Source organism: Ambystoma mexicanum, chromosome 13 (genome assembly GCF_040938575.1).
Source record: "Ambystoma mexicanum isolate Mex_15411 chromosome 13, UKY_AmexF1_1, whole genome shotgun sequence".
Classification (NCBI taxonomy): Eukaryota; Metazoa; Chordata; class Amphibia; order Caudata; family Ambystomatidae; genus Ambystoma; species Ambystoma mexicanum.
In genome coordinates this window covers 701,488,589-701,514,627 of record NC_090938.1, presented here as the reverse complement: position 1 = coordinate 701,514,627, position 26,039 = coordinate 701,488,589, and the positions used below count along the sequence as shown (strand labels likewise).

Below are 26,039 nucleotides of genomic sequence, written 5' to 3'. Positions count from 1 at the left end.
TCTCAGCCTTGGCCCCCACGCTTTGGAACTCACTCCCACCCCACATCCGCCTAACTGAGGATTTAACGTCTTTCCGCAAACTGCTGAAAACCTGGCTCTTCCCCTAAAACCTACCCGTACCAAACTAACCCAAACAGACTAACAGCATCTCAATGACACCAATCCAACAAACTACCTGATGCGAGAAATTGATAGCTAAAAAAAAAAGCAGTGAAATGGTTAATAAGAGTAAATCATATGGATACAGTAAAGAGATTTAAACTCCTGAAATAGACATAATGCATGAGGAGTGAACGAAGTGAATGGCGTGGATGAAATAGTTAGAATGGATGAAGCAGGTGGAACAGATGAATGCGCTGAGTGGAAGAATACATGAGTGGAAGAACAGATGACTATATAGTTCGAATGAGTATGGAAATCTAATGTGTATGTAGATCGGATGAGGGTATAGAATGGATGAACATGTTGAGCGGATGTGTGTGTAGAGCGGCTGGGTGTGTAGACCAGACGAGCGTGTAGCGTGGATTAATGCGTAAATACTGAGACGCGAGTAGAACGCAGGAGTGCGTAAAACAGATGAATGTGCAGAACGGATGAGCGTAAACCGGATGAGTGTGTAGAACAGATGAGCATGTACAGCGCATGAGTGTGGAGAGCTGATGAGTATGGAAGCGCAGAGAGTGTGTAGATCGCTGGAGCAGATGAATGTACAGACCTGGCGATTGTATAGAGCGGATGAACGGATGAGTGTATAGAACGGATGAGTGTATAGAGTGGATTAGTGGATAGAGCGGATGACTGAATAGAGCGGAAGTGTGTATAGAGCGGAAGTGTGTATAGAGCGGGTGAGTGTATAGAGCGGATGAGTGTACAGAGAGGACGAGTGTACAGAGCAGATGAAGGTATATATCAGATGAGTGTAGAGATGAATATTTGGAACAGGATATTGCTGTTGAATGTCTGAAAAGCACGAGTGCATATAGCGGATGAGTGCGGGGAGCGGATGAGTGCGGGGAGCGGATGAGTGCGGGGAGCGGATGACTGGAGGAGCAAGAGGGCGCAAGGAACTGTTGAGTTCAGAGAGCGGGTGAGTGCGGGGAGCAGGCGATTGCATAGAGTGGGTGATTGCGTAGAGCATCTGAAGGTGTGGTGCATGCGAGGAGATAAAGCAGACAAACACCAGAACGGATGAGTTACACAGACCGGGTGAGTGCGTAGAACGGATAAGCATGTAGAACGGATGAATGCGGAATACATGCAAAGGGCCGGGAACGGATGGACGAACGGTGCGGGATGGATGAGCTGAGCGGAAGAATGTGTAGAGTGGAGGACTACATAGAACAGACTAGTGGATAGACACGGCAAATATATAGAACAGACGAGAGCATTGAGCGAATGAGTGCTCATGAAAAAATGGGGTGGGTAGAGGGGGTGAGTGCGTAGAGGGGGTGAGTGCGTAGAGGGGGTGAGTGCGTAGAGGGGGTGAGTGCGTAGAGGGGGTGACTGCGTAAAGGAGGTGAGTGCGTAAAACAGGTTAATGCATAGTACATGTGAGGGCATAAAGCGGAGGAGTGCCTGGAACGAACGAGTCCCTAGAGTGAATGGACGTGTTGCGTAGAGTGGATGAGTAAGGAGAACGAACGAGGACAGATTGCATCCAGTACTGACGAGTGCGTAGAATGGATGAGTACGTAGAGCTACTGAATGCGTGGACCGTGGGGCAGACAAGAGTGCATGCGTGGGGCAGACGAGTGCATGCCTGGGACAGACTGGAGTACGCAGGACGGACTGGAGCTGGCGCGGGGCGGGCTGGAATGCATGAGTGCGTAGAGTGGACTCGAGTGTGTGAAGCAGACTGGGGTGAACGGAGTGGATAGGAGTGCATGGAACAGACTGGAGCGCATAGAATTGCATGACGTATATAGTATGGATTGGAATGCAGAGAACGTTTGAAAGAGCATATAATCCATCGTATCATACCACCATGCTTGCTCTCCCCTTTACATCACCACTCAACTACAACACAGAGATACTATGACACCATTCGGTATAACTGTTCTCATACCAACATCCGCTGCACACTCCACATCATTCTAAGTAAACACTGCTGGTTACACACCCCCAGCCAAGTGTTCTCCTCAGGCCTAACGCAGCCACATCCGATCTGGATAAATCCTGTCAGAACGAGCACATACTCCTGATCCCTCAACCACCACACCTACCGCTAAGAAGCAGCTATTACACAAATACCCAGCAGCTGCACACATACCCGGTGCTCACATGCACCTTTTGACTCTCTCTACTGATCTGAACTTCGGTTCCCAAGGGCGTTCAACCTATCAGCGCCTTCAGACCATACCAATGGTATGTAAGGCGCTATATAAATGCAAAATAACAATAACAATGAGAGAGAAAACGTGAGGAGGCATCGGAAGCCACCCGACCTGGCGGTGGGGGACTCAGTGATAGTCAAGAGCAGACATCATGAACGGAAACTCTCCCTCACATATGAACTATGCCCCATGGACGTTGTCCAAGTAAAAGGATCCATGGTCACAGCTGCGGACGCCAGAAGGACGGTGACACCCAATTCCAGTTTCTTCAGAAAGGTGGGGGAGAATAACAAAATGTCTGAAGAGGTAAGGGAGGGGCCTACTGTCCAAAGGCCTAAAAAAAACAGAGACCCCGGGGATGCCTGAGAATGTGAAGCCCCAACCCTGGTAAGTGAACGGGCAATGGGAGAGGGCGGAGGAGGCTAGTGTCCCAGTCGGGAAAGCAGACGGCGCCCAATACGTTTGAGGACTATGTAATGTCTGAGTAGTGGGACTGGGCCATCCGGGGACCGAACTGGACACTCAGGGCAAGATACTGTTAATTAATTGTTTGCTGCCACGTTAGGGCCATGTCGTGTTTATTTTCCCATGTTGAGCCAGCCAGCACTAAGCTCTGTTTACAACTATACAGTAAGGGGCGTTCCCACGCCTGAGTAGCAGAGTGCGCCCGCAGCCCAACAGTGCAGAATCTGTGCTCATGTATTTCTGAAGTGCTTTCTAAATGCGCCATTCGTTTGGACCAGAAAGCCAAAAAAGCACTGTTCGTAAAACTAATGTATGGACCAATGTTCCAATGCCTGGGCTTTTAAAACGCGTATGGGAGGAGCCACCAAAAATGTTGGTATTCTCTCTGGGGTGTAATTTAACCTATACGCTGTGCGTTTAATCTACTGGTGCCCTGATTCACTGCAATACTTCTTCCTTTATGAATTAAGATGATTATATAGAAGTGCCGGATACCAAATTGCATGAAATAAATTGTCATCCTGAAGGTGTATTTTATAAGATGTATTTTATATTCTCTTATCTTGCTTAAGTCTGAAAGATGTGTGAAGGGAGTTTATCCCAGCATGATGTAGCTTTGCTTCAACTGGTAAAGATAAAGGCTTGGCACTCCCTACCGGGAGCTCCTGTGAGCCAACGCTCCCCTGAGTGGGGAGGCAGTGAATAGTTAATCTCACATTTTAATTAAAACAATTCACGCCTCTCTGCTTTCCTTTCATAGATTACAGAGCTTTTCTTCTGCCGTCTCCTTACCAGCGTTTTCCTCAATCTTAGTGATTGGAGGGCACTTATTTTCAGCAACGTCTAAAAGTGAAAGCATAAATCTTACATCGATCCTGTTCAATTACATCTTTATCTGAGGGGATGAGGAAGTAGAAACATCTCACTATAGCCTGCTTCCTTATTTGGGTAGTTTTTCCAGATAAAGATCTGTTTGAATCCATTGTCTGGATCTGGGATCCAGCCGTATTGGGTAAACTGGACTCGGTAGTACCCAGAAGGCCCTTTGATATCTAGCAAATGTTGTGCAATGGAGGAAAACTCCCTGACACTATTCCCTTTTGTTTGGGACCTTCACATTGGTCTGAATGTATGTCTATCTCATTTATTTTTATTCCTGCCATGAATCAGGTCTAGTGAAGTGATAAACGTCTCTCGTCAAACATTTCTGGGTTAGGCGGAAGTCCCGCCCCACCATTGCTCCCTTGCATACCGACAGCTGAACCCTTGCCTGTCAATAGAGAACACATCAGCAAAACGAAAATCTTTCAGTATCGCCAGCATTTTAATTTCTAAAGGTGGACATATATTGTGATTATTATCTATATTGCCTTGTATGGTCTGCAAGTTAGCGTCTGGCTGCAGCTGCTATTTCACTGTCTTGCATGGAAGGCTGTCTATCTCTCAGTGTCTTCGCACGGGGACCCATTTCAATATATGCGGTCCCTCGGGCTTCCTTTTCTGGGCAAACAAACCCTTTTCTCCATAGGACAAAGACGTTGTGGGGAAGGCAAAACCTGGCTGCTCAAATCCCACTGGCTCCAGTCCTAGATGAACCCTGGGGGCTCTGGTAAAGCCACCATTGCCAAATAAAAAACGGCAGGAACACTCTTAGCCTTCATGTAAGTGCTGCACTTACCAATTTATTGGTGGAGGACCCCTCCCCTAGGCACTTACAGCTGCTCACACCCTAGCCCTTCCCACTTTATACACCTAGCACTTAGCTCCTAATCCCCCGTCCCTTCTCCCTGTATGCACTTTCACGTTCTGAATGCTCACAAGGCCTAGTCGGTTCGCCTCTATCATACAGTGTTATATCAATGTTCACTCCTGTGTTCCCTCCGTGGTGCCCTGGGGGCACTTTGAAACACAATTTACTTGTTGTTTAAGCGCTTTACAAATGCACAATAAAATAAAATAGAGCTAAAAAGAAGCAGCCTTACTCCTAATAGGGATGTTCCCACCTATAAAACTAAGTTATGGGTGCTCATCCGTCGTCAAAATCAAACGTAGTCCTCAGTCCAAACCTAATCACTATCTGGCCCTATCTGGCCCTACCGCTATGGATAAACAAGAAGAAATAAGCCAATGCAATAGCCTCTCAGCTTAGGCTTTGTTTGGCCAATTGTCCTTTGGATCTCTCTCTGGAGATGGTTTTCAGTACGTATAAAAAAGAATACAAAAAATAAATGTTCTTAGCTCTCCTGTTAGCCAATTCAGATTGACTTGTATGTTTCTATATAAGCTTAGGATTTCAAGTTCTTCACGTGGGGGAATGATCTCCTTAATCCTTTCCCCACCACCTTGGCAAGCCTCTATATAAATTAAAGGTGTGTGTCAACTTCTGTATGTGGAGGAATGCTTTGCCTATTTCTTTTCCGCCAGCTTCACCAATTTCTCCTTATTAGGTTTATAACTTGAACAAGTGGAATGAATGGAGTGTCGCTTGTTTCTCGAGGGTTCTCCAGGTACCTCTGGCTTTCAAGTTTCCTCAGCCCAGTGGACTAACTTTGCTGAAAATGTTGAGGGGGGGGGACAATACATCTGAAGAAAAGGTGCCCCACCCAAATGAATGGGGACAAAATGGTGTGCCATGAAAGTTGGAGGGGGGGGACAAACAGCCCCGTCCCCCCCTAAAATTTCCCCCATGCCTCAGCCTCTCTGTTTGTATCAGTGTTTCTTGCCACCATTCAGCGCTCTGGTTTCTAGGACCCCTGTAACCCTCCTTGTCAGTTTCTTTCTCTCTGTTTGGATCTGCTTGCCGACACTGGTACCTTCTCTACCTTCAGGCGTGCTCCAGCGGGGTGGCGTCCAAAGGCGTTTCGCCATTCTGTGTCCATTGGACAATCCGCTGACGCTCAGGGTGCAGCGTGATTTACTAATACACCTAAGGGGTTACTTGCAGAGCAGACCAACAGGATTCGTACACAAAGACAGTGGAGGCCATAGAAGTGGAGCTTCTTCGCACTGGCAAGTGTGGTTGTAGGCTAGCCCCGTTACTGTCTGTGTTTGAGCACACAGAAGTGGATGGAATGACAAAAAAAATCTATTTGAAACCCGTACCTTTGCTCTACTAATGAGGAGGTCTTGTCATACATTATGCAAGCCCCCAAATATGTTAAGAGACTGCCCTAAAAAAATACACAACATAAGCACTGCATACCCCCTAATAGACATACTAACATTTAGCACAATCTTTATGTCAATGAAAGACTCTAATAAGCAGCAGGGAGCTGCATGAAAACATAACGTCTGAGCATCGTTTAGATTGGGGGTATTGGCAGGCACCAGCTGAATAATAGCCTTAGAGGTACCGCCCCTTTATTAGTATTCTTACTGGTTTTGTGATTCTGGCACTTGCACAAGCAGTGCTCCGCTATCACATGGTGTGTTCATCCAAACACAGCAACGTCTTGGCGGCCATTTTGAATTATGTTTTCTTTGGTTTTCCTCCAGGTCTCTGCCGCTCACCCCTCTCTGGTAGCCTCAGCTTCCTAGGAACTTGCTCCTTTATCAGCTTGGCACCTTGGGCATGCACACCACCATTGCATGCTACAACAGTGTCACTCAGCATCCACAATCACTCCAGGTGCAAAATTGAGTACATCTTGAAGGGTTTTGTTTCCCGCAACGTTGCCATTACGGGCAATTTTTATGCGAAACATACCCAGCATAATAGATGGGGGTCACTTATCCCGGAGTCCTTGTGTGTTTGAAGAGAAGTCCAGTTGCCTGTTTGCTTGTTTTCCTTTTGTTGGTTTTCAGTCTGGATTTGTCATTGCTTTCGGTGGTGTGTTGACTTCCCAAAACAGTGGGTTTGCTGGTCAGTTGGGCAAGTGCCTTGGGCGTCATTGCCTTGTAGGTGGTCCATGCTGGATTAAAAGATCCTAAAATGTCTTCAAAATGCAATGATGTCATTGAGTTCACAGGATAACTATTTAAATTAAACATTACAGCAATCAGCCACAAGGTGACCCATTCCAGGCACTTGGGCCCCAGTATCAAATCCTCTTTTTTGACCAATTTTGAGATTTAGAATGTAATAGACTGTTCTCATGCCATCCACGAGGGCAGTGCTTCAGATAAGATTTGGAAGTGGGAGTATTTTACTCCCTATTCTTTAAAGTTGAGAGCAAAATGATTTTTTAGGGAGTAAAAATCTATGTTCAATTTCCAATGGGAGTATTAGAAAAGCTAGTAAAAATATGTTTTAACTGGGAAACGGAAATGTTTTTGTAATAATTATTTATTTGCACCTAGTTATTAACACACATTAAAAAATACATGTTTACTTCATACAATCCTGCAGTATTAATAGTAGTTTCTTCCTGTGGTACTACCTGCACTACTGGTCCAAAAATATCCATGGGCCTACGTGTCTGTTTCCTATTTTTTGTTGGGAGTATTTTTACTTCCTGTTTTTTAATTTTTGGGGGGTTATCTGTAGGGCTACGCGAGGGGGTGCCTGCCATTTGTCTTTCTCGTCCCAGGAGGATTGGTGGTACTGGAGCCCAAATGGCTCCAAAACTACAAGCAGTTGATTGGCCTACAGCTGCCTGGCTGATGCCAGGATGGCGGCACTCCATTGCTGCTGCTTTTGGTGTCTCAGAGTGTTCTTGCAAATATTTTTCTTTACCCGCTGCTTCGGGTATATTCAGATAAATGTCCTTCCTTTATATGTGACACACATTTATAGGTGTCTTTTCAACTGCACCCACTCAGTGGTTATCTGAGCACCCTCCGAGTGAAGAAAATTGCACTTACCCTGCAGAAGACTGGGCCACAAATGTAAGGCTTTCAGTTGAAACATGTCGGTGTTAGAGGTTCAAAGGCCTTGAAAATTATAGCTGACTTTAGGGTTATTTAGACTCCAATAAAGAGTTCTAGAAAACAGGAATGATCCATCTACTCTTGTGACATTAGCCCTTACATTAAAGGTAACCTTGAACTAAACAGTGAATCTCTATGTATTGGTTATATAGTTTTCGGATATTGGGTGTCTTTGTAAAGGATATTTGTGGAGTGTGACTGAGATATGACTGATGATGAATGAGGGAAGATATTGTTGCAAAGATAACACGAGGCTTCCTTCTGTATGAAAAGCCTGGTGTGGAATTGGGCAGCGTTCTGCAGCCTGTGGCTATCCTGATGCTTTGGACCACAACTCCCATACGTCCTATCCAGCATAGTCCATGAGGATGGATCATGGGAGTCCGAGTTCAAACCATTAGGAGTGCCGCAGGTGTCAGACCACTGCAATAAGGAAATCCAATGTCTGGCCTTGCCAGGCCTGGGCTAAGACTAGGTTCCATCTAAACCCCATATACCGCAAACCTTTCACCTACCCAGATCCTGATGCTGCCACGGAGAGCCCACAGTCCTCCACGCAGCCACCCCCTTCAGTTGTGTCAACACATCCATCACAGAAACGTGCACACCACCCATCACCCATATCTATCACGCTCTTGCTAATCAACACAAGAGGAGCAATCGCCTTTTCTGCAGATATCGAAAGCCTGGAACACAAGCAGTCATTTGGATTTGTGCCGTACTCAACCTTTCGTCCTCCGGAGGGCCACACATATACCATTCAATGGGGAAATGTTATGAAATGGTGGTACCTCCAAAAGGTCACCCTGTGCTGGGGAACGTGAGACTCAGCCTTTTCTCTTCGTCCAGGTGATAACAGAAGTAGCACATAGATAGGTCATTTGAAATGGGCTGACATCATGACAGTCCAGCACCTTGCATAGGCTGGCAGGTCTGGGGTAGGTCCATCACATGTCGGCTGCCCCTCACTCCATTGTGAAGGTGAATAAACGAGTGCCACTGAGGTGGGTAATAGAGAATGGGAAAAGACGTATGGAATGTGTATTCCTTTTCACCAATCCCTTTATGCTTAGGTGATTTAAAAGTTCCAAATAGTGCTACCAGTCAAACTGCCCCTGATCTGTTTGCAGTGTGTGCAAACGAGTATAGAATTAGCCGCCCAGATCTCTGCCCGCCAGCTGGGACATGTACAAATTGAGGGAGGCCTCCTTTGAACATTTCTTATAATTACTATAATTATTCCAAATTCTCCTTGCACAAAAGTCCTCATCATCTTGGCACTTCTGTTGAGCAATGTGTGCACATGGGCATTCACGGCCCAAATGTTCAATGCCTGCACCCTTGTTTGCAGTAAATGCATTCCCTGTTTGCCTTCCAGGTGTTATGTCATGATACAGCGCACCGCTGCCATTTGCATGGTCTCCAGGCGCTCACGTGGCTCTGTGGGTTGGGTTGGCTAGTGGGGCAGAGAGGGTAGAATAGATCTTGCTTGGGCAGATTAATCTCTTATACGCACAGTCAACGCGATCTGATGGCAATTGAAGGCTCATCGGAAACTTGAGGCGATAATGTGGTATGTACAATCTAGTCAGTGGCCTTAATGCAGGTGTCATTTCGCTCATGGTTCCCGCTGTTCTATATGGACTGGAGGCCTGTAAGAGAAGAGATGGCCAGACTGTCTTGAAGGCACTGGTTTGTGCCCTACTCTGGGGGCATCCATTGGGTTTCCAGTCAATGGCATCGGTCTTGAGTTGGGTTTAACATCCTTGAATACTGGGCTGGACATCGAGCAAGGGAGCCAATGACCTAAAATGATTAAGCTACAGAATACACCTATCCTCTCCCTGTTGAGAGAGGAATTGAGCGTTAGTCACTGTGAACAATTGGATTGGCTTGACAATGCATGTACCAACTTTGCTGCGAGAATAGATTGAAAGGTAGATGTATCTTTGGGTACACAAACGCTGGTTTCCCAGAAGGCACAGCTCTGGGATTTCCACGCCAACTTGGAACATAGTATTTAAGTACTCGTCGTCCCAAGAGATGGTCCGGCAAACATACATTTTGGGTAAACCCCAGCCTTATTTGCTAAAGTGCCCTAGTCCTCACCTAAAAAGATTTTTTCCATGCAGGTTAGGATTAACCAAATCCCCTGTTATGCACTGGACGCTGCTCGGCGGACAATTCAGAGAGTAAAGCGAACATGTTGCCTTTTATTCAACCCTTGTGAAGTCGAGACACTTGGGCATGCTCTTACCATATGTCTGTAAATAAGAGCGGGACGGCTAGGTTTGCTAGGCAGCCTTCTACATGACTGCAGCATAATAGCGAATCCCTCCGTAATAGCGAATCCCTCCGTAATAGCGAATCCCTCCGTAATAGCGAATCCCTCCATAATAGCGAATCCCTCCGTAATAGCGAATCCCTCCGTAATAGCGAATCCCTCCGTAATAGCGAATCCCTCCATAATAGCGAATCCCTCCATAATAGCGAATCCCTCCATAATAGCGAATCCCTCCTTTTGGGGCAGGTGTACGCTGGGGAATACCCCTGCCTTAACCATAGCACTTATGCATTTGTGGAAGGCTGTGTTGACAAAGCATGAAACTAGATATTAGTCACAGGACTCTGTATCTATAACATCAGAAGTGTTTTGCCTCATTTGTATTAGTTGTTTAATGCATGGGTTCTTTTCTTGTTGTACTCTTTTAACTTCGATGTGGTGATTTTTGGTGTGAAAAGCTAATATGCCAAATAAAAAAATAAAATAACAAAGTTGTGATCATGTGTTGAGGCCTGAAGCACCATCAGGCGCGGGCTCCTGTGCATGTGCGCTTTCTGGGGGTGCTTTGTTTTGTGCACTGGGCTCGTTGTGTCCGGATGGGCGGCGTCCCGTGTCTTGAGTTGCTCGGTGTCGTTGTTTTTTGGTTTTGTCGTTTGGTTAGATACTGATGTGCGGATTGAGTGTTTTGGCGGGTTGTCACACTAGCCCTCTGGGCATGTGTGGTGGATGTGAAGTTGTTGGGGTGTGGGAGAGAGAGGAGCGGGGTGGCTAGTGGATTTCGGGTGGTCTCTGGGTTTTGTGTGGCTGTGTTATGGTTCCTTTAACCTCTTCTTCACCAGCACAGCCACAAGCAGTAATCCACGAGCAAGTCTAGTTTGACCATTTATTGACTTCTTTTGCAGCATTTCTAAACAGATAAAGAAGATACTGCAGTCCTCTTTGGACTAACCTGATTGGCTGCGTCCTTGTATCTCCCGCCTAAGCCTTGGTGATGTGCAAGCTCCTGATTGCACCCTCACACGCCACAAAACCTTGTACCTAACCCCACCACCATTTGTGCAGTTTTGTCACTCGACCCCAATTTGACTTAATAACTAACAAATATGCAAAAAAAAGACTATCTTATGCAAAGAACTAATCATTTTCTTCAACCAATCAAATTTAAGAAAATGAGTATCGTAGGTTTCGTCACACAGGTCACTACCCTTTTGGACAACCTTCGACTACGCCTAAAAGTACCGCATACCACCCATTTAGAAAAGTGCTGAAAACGACGTATCTCTTTTCACTGTTCCCTTACTTGGCGCACATCTGATGTCCAGCCCTTGCACCGAAGGGCCACCCGTGCAATAAAAGACTATTCGTTATAACAGCTAATGTATGCCGTCACGTGAAAGTAATATGTCCATTCTATTACACCCCTTAGTGAAATAAAAGCAATGATCACTGGAGGGCCCTTGAATAAGGCAATGTTGTTAGAGTGCTTAGAAGCAAGAGGAAGCCATCATTCTTAAGTGTATCTATAAACTGGACTGATGGTAGCAGCTGGCCGTCCCGGCTGGGACAGACAGCCCAAGGCTGATTGCCCAGCCACAAGCCCTCTCCCTCAGCTTTCGCAACTCAGCAAATGCTGGAAGCATTTCAGCCAGCTACTGAACTCCTGTCACAATTATAATAGTCCCCACAGTTCTGCTCTAGTCGCGCTCCTCCAGAAAGTCACAGGTCGCCCCAATCATGTATGCATCGGCCCCAAACCTACCTCAGGTGACCTGAAGGCCAGGTGACAACCAACCTTTCTCAGGGATTTAAGGGAAATTCTATGGTGGTCACTAATATGCCCCTTGCCTTAAGGGTCATCCCGAGACCATCAGTGTAATGAGTGGAGTCCTTGTTGGTCACTATGGACAATGTTTCTATGAGAGCGAGAGAGAGACAGGGAGAGAAGGAAAGAAAGAGAGAGGGAGGGAAGAGAGAAAAAGAGAGGAAGAAAGGAAGAGAGGTCGAGGAATGAGAGAGTGAAAGAGAGGAAGAGAGAGAAAGGGAGGGAAGAGAGAAAGAGAGAAGAAGAAAAGAATAGAGTAAGAGAGATCGACGGATGATGAGAGGAAGAGAGAAATTGAGAGACGGGGAGGGAGAGGAAGAGACAAAGAGAGAGGGAGAGAGAGGAAAGAGAAAGAGAGGGCGTAGAGAGAGAGGGAGGGAGAGTGGAACAGAGCGAAGGAGAGAGAGAGAGAGAGAGAGGGAGGGAGAGGGATAGAGAGGAAGAGGGAGAGAGAGGAAGAGAGATAGAGAAAGAAAGAAAGGGGGAGAGAGGGAGGGAGAGAGAGGAAGAGAGGAAGAGAGAGAGAAAGAAGGGGGAGAGAGAGAGAGAGAGAGAGAGAGAGAGAGAGAGAGAGAGAGAGAGAGAGAGAGAGAGAAAGAGAGTAAACGGAGTTGTCTGCAGAGGGCCAGTGGCAGCAATGTGTAGGGTGAAGGTCGTGTTGTGGGTGCAGGCAGCAGACTGCGCCCCCTATGATACAGGCCTGCAGAATATCGACTGCAAGTCCTCCATATTGTCCCCCTCCTGACTGCTACTTACCCTTACCCCATACACAATTCCCCGACTGCCCCTTATTTTCGATTTACAAATATTGTTACTGGAAACCATGTATATTGTACCTTAAAATGCAAAGGGGGACATTTTGTTGGAATAATGCCTGCATGCCCATGCCCGTGCCTTGCCATGCCAAGCTGTGCCGTTTAATGTGTAGGTGTGCACTCTGTGCCTGTCCTGCCATGCCATCATGCCATCCTATCTGCAGCTTCTTGATTGTTTACGCCCCACTCGGCATTCTCTTTCCACCTTAAGCACACATTGGCTGCCCTATTGCCCACTACCGGCAAACACCAGCTGGTGCCCCCTCCCCTGCACACACGCACACCAAACTAACTCTACACATCTGTGCACAGCCTGTCACACTCATCCCTCCAGTATTCTCAACTCACCCCTCATTGGTGGCACAAAAAGCAGCTCCTTCACCCGGGGCTCCTTTCTGTGTACCTATGCCCAGATACTCTCATTACCACTCCCCCAGAAACATACCAGCGCTCAGAGCCGAGTTCCCTCCCTACTGCTCGCAGTAACACAGCAACAAAGCAAGCTTGCACTGCTCCCCCTGCTAACCAAACACGACCCACTTTCCTGCAGATCCCACAGTGCCAAGAAGCCATAGAAATGGCAGCGGTGCCCTGTGTATTACCCAATATGTACGCCATTTGTATAGCACCTTAATCTCATTGGTATGGCCTCAAAGCGCTCTGGGTGAACGCTCTCTGGGGACCGCAGTCCAGGGTTTGGGGAAATTGCTCAGCGACCTTTAGAATGCCTGTGTGCATAGCATATAATAGCATAGCAGGGCATAAGGAAGTGTGTGGCAGTGCACGTGGAGCGCTCTTCAGAGGGCGCAGCCTGCACAGGAAGCGCCCATTTGTAAAATGAAGGAGTGACTGAAGCCTGCACTGAAGTGATCAGGACTTGCTTTTGCAGTGTAGAGCTTCTCAGAGGCAGGAACCATTGGCGCCGTATGCATAGGATGTATAAAGCCGGACCCAGCTGGGAAGCAGGGCGGGCAGCTGAGTGCATGAGGTCTAAAGCCCCGGCAAAGCGGATCGTGTTGCCCTTTGTGTAGGCATGGGATAGGCTTCTGCCAGACACTCAGAGGCGTAGCCAGGACTGTCTAGCGAGTGGGGCATGAATCTAAAGTGGTTGGGCCCATCACACTGACAAAAATATCTGTAAATGCCCACACATCATTGCTGAGTGGGCATTTACAGAGTTTGGGTGGGTCTTGCCCGCTCAGGCCCTACCCTGTCTACGCCTCTGCAGACACTGCCATAACGGTTCTGCCTGGCCACAAGATGGCAACCGCAGGCACATGGTGTGAGTACCCGGGTCGATTGGTGGCCAATCCTGGTAAATGTCTTTTTAGGAGGGCCTTTGGGTCATCTACTGGAAACAGTGGGTTTCATTTTGAAATGTCTATTTAATGCCTATAAAAAAGCCCAGACTGTTGGCTGTGCCATTGCTTGTTTTTAAGAGGAATTAATTAAATGCAGGGAACAGGTTTGAGGTCCTACACAGTGCTTACATATCAAGTGGCTGAAGGCGCACTTGGTTTCGCCAGTTTTATTGCACGAGGAGATGATTTACAGCTGCAGTTATGCCACTTCGCTTCAGAAGCCTGTTCTGACATAACAGTGGCAGCCCTGTAAAAGCATATAGTTTGATGTTACTGTGTGAAAGAGCTAGTTCAGAGAGATTTCAGAAGGGTGAGTTTTGGGTAGAGAGGGGTGGGCAGCGGGTTGGATCAGCTGGTCCTGGGCAGTCACTGGGGGGGTTAAAAAGCCAAACATCACCCACAGCCTGTGCGTCCCCCTTGGCATCCCGTATTCCTCTTATTTGTACTACTGCGACAATAGTTTCGGTTTTATAGGTAGCAAGAAGCCAAAACTAAAAAGGTGCATTTCATTCTTAGTTTGAGTTTTTATGTACAAGATACCCCAGGTATTTGTCCTGGCCAACACCTATGTTCTACAGTTGGCTATTAGTCCACTCTCTCGCTGGGCTGAAAATCCTTTGGTCAAATTAGTGAGATATTCTGGCCAGCTCGTGCAGTAGATTATGATTCATTAGGATAGGCCATAGGCTATTGTTTTTTTGCAACAAGGTCAATCCAAACATGGTTGCATTAAAGGGATAGTTGTGAGAATGAGAATGTGTGGTTTTCTGTGTTGGACAGTGATTTATTGATATTTCTCAGTACCCTTCTGTCAAATCCAGAGTGCCATTGGCCCTCATTATGAGGTTGCTGGTAGGCCACCGGTAGTAGCGGCTGCCACAGCAACCTCAGCTTATCGTTTCCACCACCCAATATCCTGGGATATTACGGGCGACGGCAGAACCGTAAATTCTCCTTCCCGTGGGAACACAGAAGCACTGACACCGTTGTTTCAGCGATTTATCTGCCGATGGGGCCTGAACTAGCAGCAGGTATGTGGCAGCTTTGGAATTGCGAGGTGGCATTTATTTTCTAAAAATCAATACAAATGCAGATCCTCCCATCAGGTTTTGATCCAAAGACAATTGGAGTGCTCCATTCACTGGAGATTCTTCAGTGATATTGCCCCCTTCATCTTAACCGTGCTTGCTCTGATTTTCAGTAGGCGGTCTAGTCTTCCAGGCGGGTTTTGCGACACACGCCCGACTGCTCTCCAGTCGCAGAAGCAGTGATGTCTAGACAGCCGTTGCAGTAATTCCTGGGTTTCCTTTTCAGTCGGATCTGGAGATGAGATTAAAAAAAGATTATTGGAGCTTTGGAGAGAATAGGTTTACTCGTTTTCCAGGATGCCACACTGATAAAATCTGGGTCTTTAATTCCGTCGTATTATTCCAGTTTTCTAAATGTTATAGTTCATAGTAGCTGTTCTGTCTTGTGCGATGGGTTAGCCTGCTGAGGACTCCACTGTCACCAGTTGCGGGTCCCATAGGTGCTTCTTGTATGGCAAAGGGGGCCAGTAAGAAAGCCTCATTCCATCCAGTCGGGTTTTCGTTATTTTCCAGCTTGCCCATTGGTTTGCCGAGAAACACTGACCTATGGAGAGCATTGATTGCCATGAGGTTTTCTATCAGTCTCATCCACACTGAAACAAAAGATGCCCACTGATAAGTAAGGGCTTGCCTGGGACACCCCCCTCCTGCAAACCCTAATGTTGGGGTGTTCTGTTGTGGACAACTATGGATTCAAGTAAGGGAAGTTTACCAAAGATGTACTTGTTCCTCTTTTAGATGGTTCAAAAAGAGACACACAATTTCAGAGGCCATTCCCACAAAATGCTTGCATTTTCCTGGCAGTCACTTTAGATGTGCGTGGGCCGAGCCAGAGCGTGGCTGAAAGAGCAGGCAGGTTTCATAATACCTTAGCTCCTCTTTTTTTGGGTGATCTAACACTCTATTCCATCCTTACCTTAACCAAATCCCCAGGATGCAGGATCTGCTGTCTCTGTTTGAGGGACTCCAAACCCTCAACTGATGGCAGTGTTCTGTAGGCTGGCCATCCACCCACAAAAGTGAGTGGACCATGAGAATGAAGAGGTCGTGGTCTCTGGGGCGAGGGGGGGGTAATGCTCCCCAGAGCTTAGGGCTATTAGCAGACACCATTATTGAAGCTAGGGATCTATGTCCAGTGCCGCCGTCAGGGCCTTTCATGCTTTTCAGTCGAAATGGGCCCCCACAGCTAAGTGATCCCCTGGGTTTTTAGCTCCCCTGCTAGTTGCCTTTCTTTGTTCGGCTTTGTAGTAGACGAAAGAAAAAATGTAGTGCGCCGATTATGCACCAAACGCGCCCGCGCACCCTCGCCCCCCACCCACCTTGGCTTTTCCTAGGATTCTGTCATAGAGTGAAGGCAGAAGCAAGCAACATTCTTAGCAGCATGTTGCTCGAGGGGCCACTAATCCAGGAAAGCACATGATAAACATGTAAAGTATGAGAAACAAAAAAGATCATTATGATCAGATAAGTGCACTGGGGATGCCGCGTGTATATAGGGCTTTCCCCAGTGCTATGCAGGCGGGTTTGTGTGGGTGCAGGCAAGGGGGAGAGGGCCCAGGCATCGTATTAGAATGCGCCCCTGGGCTTCTTCTGCTAGCCCTCCCTTTGGCATTGGCTGCCCCCAGGTACAGGGGACCGGCTGTGCATCCCATGCTTGGGCTCCGGTCCCCCAAGGGCGTTAAACCTACAGCGCGTTGGGACCATGCCAATGGTGGAAGGCGCTATACAAATGTTGAGGAGAAGACACTCTGCCAAGGGGGAAGAGAGGTCCTGTTCTGCTGAATTTGGAGAAGGACTACAGAGGTTGCCAACATGCCACACGGAGGCCAATGGAAGGTGGCAAGGCATGATAGGGGCACACAAATATAGCTTCCTTTGCCTCAGTGGTAGAAGGCGGATGCCATGATGGTCAGGGGCTGGACTTTCCCCTGCACTGATAGGCCAGTGAATGCCATTCCTCTCGTCTCCCCCCGGCCCAAAAGGAGAAACCATGCAGTGTTTGTAGAGCGTGTTAATGACATGGTGTGCTGCTAGAAAAGGCAACACAAGCAATTGTACCACCAGTAGTATCGGTTGGTATGGTACCCAGGCTAAACAACAAAAATGCACCTCCACGTATGCGTTGCACACGCCTATGCTGCAAACCCCACACCCTGTGCTCAGACACTCCCCAGCAGCATGCCCCGCAGCAGGATAGCCGACCTTCACAGAGACCTGGACAATGAGATGTTGGACGAACATCTAGCTAAGCTGAGTAAGAACTTCTGCCAAGGGCTGGATCAGAACCCGAAACCTCTGATCAGAAGACTCACTGCCACCACTGCAAACCCCTTCAACTGCTACCCGAGGCCCTTCCCGGCAAAGTCCCTGTGAAACCAGCCCTACTGGGACAAGTCCACACAGACTATGAAGAATCCTAACCCACAACTACATACTCAACCCGAGAAGATGGAGTAATGAGGCTCAAGCTTCGGTATCCAACAATCACTGCTGATGGATAAAAACCTATCAGCAAGAAGAAGAAGAAGCACCCCACAGCAGTGTGAACGTCACACACAAGTCGGAGGACCCGCCCACAGCCATGTGCCCAAAGACCCCCCGCTCACCAAACACTGGCTGCTATCATTCACTCACCCTGCTACTAGGATAAGATGGCAGCACGTGAGTGAAGCTTCCGTGGGTGCGCCCAGGGTGTGTTCACCCTGGAAGAGCACCCCACACAATGATCGGCATTATATATGATCAATTGCTCCCCTCTGTTGGAGCATGTATGTGAAAGGCATTATGGGTCATGCGGGAGGATGGATTGGGGGCTGGGCCAGGTTTATTATTATACATTTAAATTTTTTTTAAAATTCTTAGCGCCTAAATGCCTCTGGGCTCGGTGCGCTTAACAAATGTCTAAATAAATAAATAAATAAATTCAGATGCTAGCCCACCAGGTTTTGGTTGGCGTTGATGCATTCACAGTACATAGGCAGATTTCACAGCCATCTCCCGCACCAAAAGAAAAGACTTTTTCCTGCTACTACATCTGAAAACATCTCAGCAACTCCTGAACTCCTGAGACCCAGCCTGGATACCGAGACCAGAAATGGTAAAGCGTGGCAGAGCCCTGACTCTTACACGCGCCATCACCAACCAGGGGTGGACTGGCCTACAGGGAGCTCTGGAGATTTACTGCTAGGGCAATGCACCCTGGGACTCTTGCGTGTGGTATTTCCAAATGTTCTCATAGGAAAAGGCTTGGGCTTGCTGAAAAAGTGTACAACTGGGCCACTATGAACCTTATTTCCAGGGCCTCTTTTGGTTCCCAGTCGACCCCTGTCATGAGCAAGGAGACAAGAGGCAAAATGTCCGGGAAAAAATCCATCTACACTTCACTTTGAAGTACACAATGAAGATTCCCCCTGCTAACAGTGCAGGGAGCTCTTGATTCTATTAAAGACAAGGAGGCGAGCATTAAGCTTTCTCTTCTCTTTAATTTACTCTCCAGCGGTTTCAACAAATAAATAACATTTTGTGAAAATAACACTTTTTTTTTTTTAAACTTCAAGTCCCATCAATACCTGTAGTTTCAGTCTCTAGTCTCTGTGCCTTAGTCCTTCCTGTTCCTGTGTTCCTCCTCTTCTTTGACTGCTTTAAACTGCAATCTTCTGTAACATTAACATGCCCATGGGCCCAACAACTTTGCATTTCAGCGGAATCGATCTCTTGCTTCAGAACTTGCAATTCGATCTGATTAATCCAAAATTTTTCTCGAATAGGGTTCAGCCGTTCTTTTGGTCATCACCTAATGTCAGAAAAATAACAATAGAGATATGTTAGGGCTGGGAATACACACCCTATTCTGGGAGGAAATGTCATCATGGTTACTTGTAATACATACTTCGTTCATTCCATTATCTTTTCCCATTTCTTGTGCATCTGGGTCGGGAATTTAATGCTCGGCTCCTTGTCTTTAATAGAATCAAGAGCTCCCTGCGCTATGAGCAGGGGGAATCTTCATTCTATGTCAAGACGGAGGCGAGCATTGAGCTTGCTCAAAGCTTCTTGCAACTGCTCCTGCTATCGTGTTGATTGGCCTATAATAAAACGTCCTAAACGTTTTATCACTAGCCCAATCTGCTGCTTTCATGATGTCCTGGAAGGCTGTGCCTTGCCCCAGTGCCTTTGAGGCCATCGCTCCTCTGACTGAATGCGCTCCAAATTTAGACAAGTGAATGCCCGCTAGGCCCATGATTTCTCTGACCCATCTTGCTGTAGTGGCTGATGCTACGGCTTTGTGTGGTTTCCTGCGCGCTATAAGGAGTTGGGTTGTCCCTACTGGTCTCATTTCTGCTGTTCTACTTTCGTACTCTTTTATACATGTAGCTACGCACCATTTCGGATAGTCTTGCATGTATGGGTATGTGATTGTAGATGAGTCTGTTTTAGTTCTTTTGGCCAGGTTAAAAGTTACTCCTTCTGGCCCATATGCCTTTCTATATACCTCCAGTGCCTTAACGTCTGCCACTCTCCTGCATGATACCATGGACATTAACATGGCTAGTTTCCCTGACAGTTGTTCTTGCGACAGGTTACTGTTACTAGGCCAGTCTGCCAGAAGTTTCAGCACTACCGATACGTCCCATAGTACTTCGTACTTCGGCTGTGGTGGTTTTCTAAATCTTATTCCTTTTAGGAGTCTAATCACTGCCATGTTCTCCCCCACTGGTATTCCACCTAGTGGTAGATGGCCTGCTGAAATCGCAGACCTGTAGACACCTATGGTTCTATAGGCTTTGCCATCTTGCAGATGCTCTGCTAGAAAGTTCAGTACTTCGACTAAAGGGGCAGAAACGGGATGAATATCTCTCCTTCTGCACCATGACGACCACTTTTTCCAAGCTGCGCCGTAGCTCCTTCTGGCTGAAGGTGCCCATGACTCGGCGATGAGACTTGCAGCCTGCGCCGAAATGCCCGGGAGGTTCCAGCGTCTCCTGCTATCCTGCACGCCATCAACAGCAGTGTCCCCTTCACTCTCAGAGGGTGAAATGACCCAACTGGGTCCGTGAGCAAGCTCGCTCCTTGGGGTAGCGTTCTTGGATAATCTACTAGCATTTCCATAAGTGCTGGAGACCATACTTGTGATTTCCATATTGGAACTATTAATATCAGATTTGCTGCTTCCCTGCAAGCTTTCGCCAGACTCTGCTCAACATTAGGAAAGGCGGGAAGGCGTACAGTATCTGTTCTCTCTAGTCCTGCAGAAAAGCATCCACTCCAGCTGCTGCTGGGTCTAACCTCCAGCTGAAGAACCTCTCTTTCTGTGCGTTCAGTCTGGATGCAAACAGATCTGTATGAATCGGTCCCCAACGTTCTTCCAGCTGTCGGAAAACCTCTCGATCCAGCCTCCAATCGCTGGAGTCTGTGAGGTACCTGGAGTTCCAGTCTGCTATCACGTTCTGTGATCCTAGCAGGTATTCTGCTACTACCGAGATCCATGATTCCAGGCAGGAGTGCCAGAAATCTTTGGCTATCTCTGCCAGGAGTTTGGATCTCGTCCCTCCTAGGTGGTTGATGTATTTTACTGCTGAAATGTTGTCCATTTTCAAAAGAATACAGGAGTTCACTTTCCCTTTCGTAAAGCCTTGATCGCAAATGATCCGGCTAGTAGTTCTAGACAGTTGATGTGAAGTTTGAGTTCTTCCGAACTCCACTTCCCTCCTGTCTGTAGGTCTCCGCAACGGGCTCCCCAGCCTGCCCTGCTGGCGTCCGATTCTATAATCAGGTCTGGGTGATCGCCGAAAATGGCTCTCCCGTTCCATGCTTCCATGTTTGCTAGCCACCACTCTAGTTCTGTTCTGGACTCCTGGTCTATGTGGACTAGCTGCTGATATTGCAGACCCTGTTGAAGGTGTCTTATCTTTAGTCTTTGCAGGGCTCGATAATGTAGTGGCCCTGGGAAGATTGCTTGTATTGAGGCTGCAAGGAGGCCCACTACTCGTGCTATCGTGTGTAGTGATGTGATTGATTTGCTGAGACATGTTCTTATTTCCCTTTTTATGTCTCTTATTTTCGTGTTTGGAAGTTCTAGTGTTGCTGACCTGATATCTATGATGAAGCCTAGGAATTCTAGCCTCTTGGTTGGTTTCATTTCTGATTTCTCCTGGTTCACTAGGAATCCCAGTGACGTCAAGAGATTCACTACCCAGTTGGACTGGTAGAGGAGCGTCTGCCTGCAGCTGGCCATCAGAAGGATATCGTCTAGGTATATAATCATACGAATCCCCTTCTCCCTGATCGCTGCTGCTACTGGTTTCATGACTTTGTGAAAGCCCATGGTGCTGATGCCAGGCCAAACGCATTGCGGCAAATTGCCATAATTGCTCGCCCCAGTTGAATGCTAGGAATGGTCAGAAATCTCTTTGAACCGGTATTGTCAAGTGAGCGTCTTTGAGGTCTATCCTCACTAACCAATCGTCTTGCCTGAGTGTATCTCTGAGATGGTGGGTTCCTTCCATTTTGAAATGGTTGTACGCTACCCATCTGTTCTTGTCCTTCAAGTTTATTACGGGTCTCACTTTGTCCTTTCGGTGGACTAAGAACATGTTGCTCACAAATTTGGGATGAGTCTCGCAAGGCTCTATCGCCTGTTTCTCTGCTAACTTCTGTAGCTCTGCATGTAATAGCTCTATCTCTATTCGTGTCTTGGCTAGAGGACGGGGTACTCGACCTTGAGTGGGAGTCTCTATAAAATCTATGTGCATGTCTTTTACTGTCTGTAAAACTCAGGTGTCGCTGGAAAGCGAATGCCAGTTCTCCCAGAATACCGCTGCTCTCCCCGAACTGGTGGGTAAGTTGCAACTCTCACCTGTGGGGAAGTTGTGTCCTCTCCCTTGTCCTCTGCTACGTCTTCCACTCGGGAAGCGACCTCTTGGTGGGAAGAATGCGTCTGGCTGCCTGTTCTCCCAGTAATTACTCCTGTTTCCTTGAGGCCTCCTGTATGCTTGGTAGCGACCGGCCGCTCGGCCTCTAAACCGACCGGTCCCTCCAAAAACTCTCCCGGGGAAAATCTTTTTCATGGACGCTTGAGCCTTTTCTAGGGAGGTGTATGTTCCCACAAACCTCCCCATTTCTTTGCCGAAGGTTTCACCGAATAGAATACCTTGTGCGGCTTCGCCTGCCTCGTAGGATGACAAGTCTCCTAATTTCTGGTCTATCTTCAGTAGAAGTCCTTTCCTGCGTTCAGATGAAATTGCGCAGTTCGCATTGCCTAAAAGGCATACTGCCCTTTGAGCCCAGTTTGCTAGGACTCCTGGGTCCACTTCTTCCCCCGTGTCCTTCGCTCTTTCGGCCAGATCCATAATCTTCGCCAATGGTCCTGCGATGTCAAGCAGTTTCTCCAGAAAACTTTTCCAAGAGCGATCTATGCCTTTCCTTGAATCTTTGTTAGATTTCGAGACAAATGATAACATTTTCGGGTCAATCTCCGGAGCCTCTGCTACCTTGCCTGGTAACTCCGGTTTCGGACATTCTGCTCTCATCCTCTGCCTGACTTCTTTCTCTAAAGCTTTTCGCAATCTCTGCGTCATGTATCTCGCCACTCTTGGCGATGGAACCCATTCGGACGATCTTGGGTTCCTGGTATCTTCAGGATTAAACATATCGGAGGTCTCTTCCTCCTCTAAGTTGGTGAGCTTTCTGAGCCTTTGCCTCGGCGGTGGTTGGCTGCTCTCGTCCCCTTCATTGTCTGTCTCTACTTGTGAGGAGGTAGGGGATTCTGGAATTTCCTCTTCGGGGAAACCTCCTTCTATGTTGCCCATATTATCATCCGCTGGGTAGGGGGCCTCGAGGCTCGGCACCTGCGATTTTCTCATGAACGCTTCTCTTAATTTGCTAAAAGCGTCCAAATCCTCCGGGGCTTCAGTACTTGCCCCCTCAGTCTGGCCCGGGGGGTCAGAAGAGTCTTCGCTCTTCCGGGCCTTGTTACACCCCTTGGGGTCCCTTGCTGCGACCCTAGTGGACGTGCTGTCTTCGGTGCATTTACCTTTTTTGCTCAGGTATAGTTCTATGGTGTGTAACCTGTCTTGAAGGGGTCTCACACCCTGAGCTACTGCCTCTGTGAGCGAGTCTCCCAGCACTTCTTTAAAGCTGTAGACTAAATCTTCTGGATAGACCGCCTCTTGCTCCTCATCAGTCCACTCAAAATTAGACATTATTGTGCTGTTTAGGTGCCTTTCAAATACCTTTCCAGGTGTAAGGGCACGTCCACTGCTCCACTGCTCCACTCTATGAGGCTGCACCTGTCTGCACTATTTCTTGATGTGCAGGTTTCCTCAGGGCTAGACTCTATGCCCTATGCGTGAGAATATACTTGTGTTAGACCAGGTGATATCAATCAAAAGAGCTTATAAACGCTCCGTATCGTACTGCGCGGTGAAAGATCACTTCTAAATCGAAGTTTCTCCGTGAGCCGTGTATTTGACTCCACCGCCCCAAAGTTGGGGGCTCCTAAAGCCGAGTGCTCGCGCTCTTATTGGCTTTTCCAGAGCGTGAGCTTCGCTCCTCCCTTCCAAAGGAGGGGGGAACCCGCTCTTTGTGATCGCTTTCTTCCGTGCGTGCTCGTGCTCCGCACCGCCTCCACGAGGGTGGGGGCTGCTCTCTGTTCGCTAGCGCGAACGGGAAAAAAGGTTTCCTGCTCGCGCTGCTTGCTCCGCCCCTCCAAGGGTCGGGCCGCCTGTTTCGGCCGCGCTGGTGTGCCGGGTAGCGCGGCACGGGGCCGCTGATTCTTCTCAGTTTAACACAATTATATCTCCACCGCATGCTGTGCTGCGCTCTCGCTGGGCCCCACAATGAACCCCATACTACTAGAACCCCGTCATTATCATTAAATGATTTAGAATCCTACTCTATAAACATAAATTCACAGAGCTCAGAAAAAAACGTGTACTTATCTGGAGAGCAGGAAAAGAAGAGGAGGAAAACAGGAACAGGAAGGACTAAGGCACAGAGACTAGAGACTGAAACTACAGGGAATGATGGGACTTGAAGTTTAAAAAATACATTAAAAAAATGTGTTATTTTCACAAAATGTTATTTATTTGTTGAAACTGCTGGAGAGTAGAGTCTTGACATAGAATTGATATGCGTCTGATAAGGTAAGTGTGGTGTGGGCAGGCAGACCCGCCATTACTGTACTCCATTAAAACCCACCACACTTATTACCTATTGTAATATAGCCCATTTGTCTTAGGCTCATTTAGAGTAATTGTGTTAGTCAGCCATATCTCGTACTTATCCTAATTGTGTAAGGTAGCCATATTTTGCATTTAGCCTAATAGTGTAAGGTAGCCTTACCTTGCTTCTAGCCCATTTGTGTTAGTCAGCCATATCTCGCAGTTAGCCGAATTGTATAAGGTAGCCTTACCTTGCTTTTAGCCCATTTGTGTTAGTCAGCCATATCTTGCATCAGCCATATCTTGCAGTTAGTGCAATAGTGCAAGGTACATACATGGAACCCAGGATGCACTGTTGTGTGAACAGCTAACCCAGTTTCTCCACTCGCACGCCGCACCTTCGCAATTTAGCGGAAGGCACTGGCTCACTCCACACACCCTGCACTCACATATAATACAAACACTATTGCACATCACCCCTGCCATAAGAAAGAAGCTACTTTTAACAACAAAAACTCAAACTGTAGCTTCCCACATAACTCTCTACCTCCTTAAACACATTCCGCCCTTTAGTCCATAGTGCACCTCTGCTGCTCCCATACACACTCCATTTAGTGACTAGCAGGGTCTTGGCCACCCTCGCATAACATGAATGGCTGAAATGCACACATGCCTAATAACAGCACCTCCCAAATTCTCCCACATGTTTGGACTCCGGTCCCTCCGAGGGAGTTCAACCAAAAGCGCTTTGGCACCATAATTATGGTGAAAGGCGCTATAACAAATGACAAATGAATGAACATGGGGACTTAGTGGCTCCGCTGAACAAAGATAACCTACAAAAAACAGGGGCCCTTCTGCAACGCATTCATTGTGCAAACTGCAGCCTCGAGCCAGCTCCTTCCCTTCTCCTCCTTAACCGCACCCCATCCCCCACGCAATCCCTCCTTCTCTGGACTCTGCCTCCTTTCTCTGTCTGTTCCCCTCCTGCCTTTCTGTACTATAGCTTCTCAGGCTTGCCTCTCATCCACACCCTTTTCTCCCCTTTTTTTGCACGCTCTTGCATTATGCAGTGTTATCCCCCATGTTCCTCGTCAGATCTGTTTCTTCTTTTCACTCTCCCTTACTTTTTCTTTTGTGTTTAATCCCCTGCTTGCCTTTGCTCGCTCGTCCCCCCTCCTTTCTTTATTAAGTGGCACGTGCTTTGCGCTCCTTTTCTCTCCCACTGTCTCTCGTCAGTTCTGTTTCTTCATTCCATGCCTCTTCCTTTGTATTGTGTATGTAATCCCCTCGTTTCTTCCTCCTCGCTTCCTTTCCCGCTTTCTTTCATCCTCACATTCTTTTAAAACTATTTTCTTCTTTCATTCCTTTTTTGTACTGGTGTCCATGTTCTTTGCCTCTACTTATTCTTTCCATTTTTTTGCCTCTCTTTCTGGCAATGCCCCTCGCCCCTCCCTCGCCTGACCTCCTTTTTTCCCACATGTTGCTATTCTCTTCTATTTTAGTTGGCTTTTGATGTGATTATAACCCCCCTCGCCCCCCGCTGCATTTTAGCGCCCCCCTCAGTCCTGGCAAGTCTCTCCCTGATAGTCACACCTTGTCTAAGGCCAACCCCATCAAGGTTTAGGCCAACTTTGATAATAGGAAGCTTCTATCCAGAGTGGCGACGATGTGCTGCTGATGGGCAGCAGATGGGCTGATGATGCGCCGATGATGATGGGCTGCTGATGATGGGCTGCTGATGATGGGCTGCTGATGAGCTCATGATGCGCCTATGATGCGCCGATGTTGGGCTGCTGATGATGGGCCGATGATGGGCCGCTGATGTGCTGCTGATGGGC

At 47.6% G+C, this 26,039-nt stretch overlaps 1 protein-coding gene and 1 long non-coding RNA gene across 2 annotated transcripts in view; one reads left to right on the top strand and one right to left on the bottom strand.

The window, feature by feature from the left end:
* The window catches only part of GABBR1 (gamma-aminobutyric acid type B receptor subunit 1), an 844,797-nt gene that overhangs the window by 123,134 nt on the left and 695,624 nt on the right, over positions 1 to 26,039 (top strand). The window lies entirely within an intron of this gene.
* Positions 18,500 to 26,039, bottom strand: part of LOC138521746 (uncharacterized) — a 123,128-nt gene continuing 115,588 nt past the window's right edge. The window contains exon 3 of the long non-coding RNA XR_011283112.1: positions 18,500 to 18,830. This is a non-coding gene — a long non-coding RNA (uncharacterized lncRNA). The remainder of the gene's footprint in view (positions 18,831 to 26,039) is intronic.